Source organism: Mandrillus leucophaeus, unplaced genomic scaffold, assembly GCF_000951045.1.
Source record: "Mandrillus leucophaeus isolate KB7577 unplaced genomic scaffold, Mleu.le_1.0 Scaffold835, whole genome shotgun sequence".
NCBI classification, from domain to species: domain Eukaryota; kingdom Metazoa; phylum Chordata; class Mammalia; order Primates; family Cercopithecidae; genus Mandrillus; species Mandrillus leucophaeus.
In genome coordinates, this window is record NW_012109086.1 from 525,154 (window position 1) to 528,728 (window position 3,575).

The following is a 3,575-nucleotide window of genomic DNA, read 5'->3' on the forward strand; positions in this document are numbered from 1 at the left end:
GGCTGGAGTTCAGTGGTGCAATCTCGGCTTACTGCAATTTCCGTCTCCCAGGTTCAAGCCATTCTCCTGCCTCAGGCTCCCGAGTAATTGGGACTACAGGCGCGTGCCACAATGGCTAATTTTTTGTATTTTTAGTAGAAATGGGGTTTCATTATGTTAACCAGGATGGTCTCAATCTTCTGACTTCGTGATCTGCCTGCCTCAGCCTCCCAAAGTGCTGGGATTACAGGTGTGGGCCACCATGCCTGGCCCATTATATCATTCTTATGCCTTTGCATCCTCATAGCTTAGCTCCCCTTATAAGTGAGAACATACGATGTTTGGTTTTCCATTCCTGAGTTACTTCACTTGGAATAATGGTCTCCAATTCCATACAAATTGCTGCAAATGCCGTTACTTCATTCCCTTTTATGGCTGAGTAATATTCCATGGTGTAAATATTTCACATTTTCTTTATCCACTTGTTGGTCAAGGGGTATTTAGGCTGGTTCCGTATTTTTGCAATTGTGAATTCTGCTCCTATAAACATGCAGATGCAAGTGGCTCATATAATGACTTCTTTTCCTCTGGGTAGATACTCAACAGTGGGACTACTGGATCAAATGGTAGTTTTACTTTTAGTTCTTTAAGGAGTCTCCATAAAGTTTTCCACAGTGGATGTAGTAGTTTATATTCCCACCATCAGTGTAAAAGTGCCCTTTTCATCACAATCTTGCAAACATCTACTATTTTTTAAATTTTTAAAATTATGGCCAGTCTTGCAGAAGTAAAGTGGTATTTCATTGTGGTTTTAATTTGCATTTCCCTGATAATTAGTGATGTTGAGCATTTTTTTTCCCACGTGTGTGTTAGTCATTTGTGTATCTTCTTTTGAGAACTGTCTATTCATGTTCTTTGCCCACTTTTTGATGGGATTATTTCTTTTTTTCTTGCTGATTTGAGTTCCTTGTAGATTCTGGATATTAGTCCTTTGTAGGATGCATAGTTTGCGAATATTTTCTCCCATTCGGTGAGGTGTCTGTTTACACTGCTGAGTATTTCTTTTGCTGTGCCGAAGTGTTTAATTAGGTCATATCTATTTTTGCTTTTGTTAGTTTTGCTTTTGGGTTTTTGGTCTTGAAATCTTTGCCTAAGTCAATGTCTAGAAGAGTTTTTTCCAGTGTTACCTTGTAAAGTTTTTATGGTTTCAGGTCTTACGTGTAAGTCTTTGATCCATCTTGAGTTGATGTTTGTATGAGGTGAGAGATGAGGATCCAGTTTCATTCTTCTGTATGTGGCTTGCCAGTTATCCCACCACTATTTGTTGAATAGGGTGCCCCTTCCCCACTTTGTATTTTTGCTTTCTTTGTTGAAGATCAGTTGGTTGTAAGTATTTGGCTTTATTTCTGGGTTCTCTATTCCCTTCCATTGGTCTATGCGCCTATTTTTATATTGGTAACATACTGTTTTGGTACTGGTTTAAATCTTGCAGGATAGTTTGAAGTCAGTTAATGTGATGTCTCCAGATTTTTTTTTGTTTTGTTTTGCTTAGTCTTGCTTTGGCTATGTGGGGTCCTTTTTGGTTCCATATGAATTTTAGAATTTTTTTTTTTCGAGTTCTGTGAAGAATGATGGTACTTTGATAGGAATTGCACTGAATATGTAGATTGCTTTTGACAGTATGGTCATTTCCACAATATTGATTCTACCCATCCATGAGCATGGGATGTGCTTCCATTTGTTTGTCATCAGTGATTTCTTTCAGCAGTGTTTCGTAGTTTTCCTTGTAGAGGTCTTTCACCTCCTTGGTTTTATATGTATATGTCTTAGATAGTTTTTATTACCTTGAGGTATGTCCCTTCCATGCCAATTTTTCTGAGGGTTTTAATCATAAAGCAATGCTTTATGATTTTATATATATATATATGTGCACACACACACAACAGTTCTCTCTCTATATATTGCAGCTGTTGTAAAAGGGATTGCGTTCTTGATTTGTTTCTTAGCTTGGTCATTGTTGGTATTTAGTGGTGTTACTGACTTGAGAACATTTATTTTGTATTCTGAAACTTTACCGAATTCACTTATCCAATCTAGAAGCCTTTTGGATGAGTCTTGAGAGTTTTCTCGGTATACAATCTTATCAGTGAACCGCAAGTTTGACTTCCTCTTTACTGATTTGGATGCCCTTTCTTTCTTTCTCTCTCATGGCTGCTTGCTTTGGCTAGGACTTCCAGTATTATGTTGAAATGAAGTGGTGAAAGTGAGCATCCTTGGCTTGTTCCGGTTCTCAGGGGGAATGCTTTCAACTTTTCCCTGTTCAGTATAATGTTGGCTGTCGGTTTGTCATAGATAGCATTATCTTGAGGTATGTCCCTTCCATGTCAATTTTTCTGAGGGTTTTAATCATAAAGCGATGCTGAATTTTGTCAAATGCTTTTTCAGCATTGATTGGGATAATAATGTGATTTTTGTTTTTAATTTTGTTTACTGGATATATTACTTTTATTGACTTATATATCCCTGCATCCCTGGTATGAAACCCATTTGGCTACTGCTGTATTATCTTTAAAATCTTTTTTTCTTAAGTTATTGGGGTACTGGTGGTATTTGGTTACATGAGTAAGTTGTTTAGTGGTGATTTGTGGGATTTTTGGTGCAGTCATCACCCGAGCAGTATACACTGCACCATATTTGTAGTCTTTTATCCCTTGACCCCCTCCTACTTTTCTCCCCAAGACCCCACAGTCCATTGTGTATCATTCTTTGTCTTTACATCCTCATAGCTAACTTCCACATATCAGTGAGAACATAAGATGTTTGGTTTTCCATTCATTAGTTACTTCACTTAGAATATTAATCTCCAGTTTCATCCAGGTCACTGCAAATGCTGTTAATTCATTCCTTTTCATGGCTGTGTAGTATTCCATACATGTATATGTATCACAGTTTTTTTTAATCCACTCATTGATCAGCATTTGGGTTGGTTCCACAATTTTGCAATTGTAAATTGTGCTGCTGTAAACATGCATGTGCAAGTATATTTTTCAAATAATGACTTCTTTTCCTCTGGGTAGATACCTACTAGTGGGATTGCCAGATCAAATGATAACTCCCCTTTTAGTTCTTTAAGGAATCTCCACACTTGTTTCCATAGGGGTTGTAGTAGTATACATTCCCACCAGCAGTGTGGAAGTGTTCCTGGTTCACTGCATCCACGCCAACGTCTACTGCTGTTTTTTTGATTATGGCCATTCTTGCAGGAGTGAGGTGGTATCTCATTGTGGTTTTGATTTGCATTTCCCTCACCATTAGTGGTGTTGAGCATTTTTAAATATGTTTGTTGGACATTTGTATATCTTCTTTTGAGATTTGTCTATTCATGTCCTTAGCCCACTTTTTGATGGGATTGTTTGTTTGTTTGTTTTTTGAGACAGAGTCTTGTTCTTGCTGCCCAGGCTGGAGTGCAATGGTGAGATCTTGGCTCACTGCAACCTCCGCCTCCCAGGTTTAAGTGATTCTCCTGCCTCAGCCTCCCAAGTAGCTGGGATTACAGGCACCTGCCACCACGCCTGGCTCATTTTGTAATTTTTTTT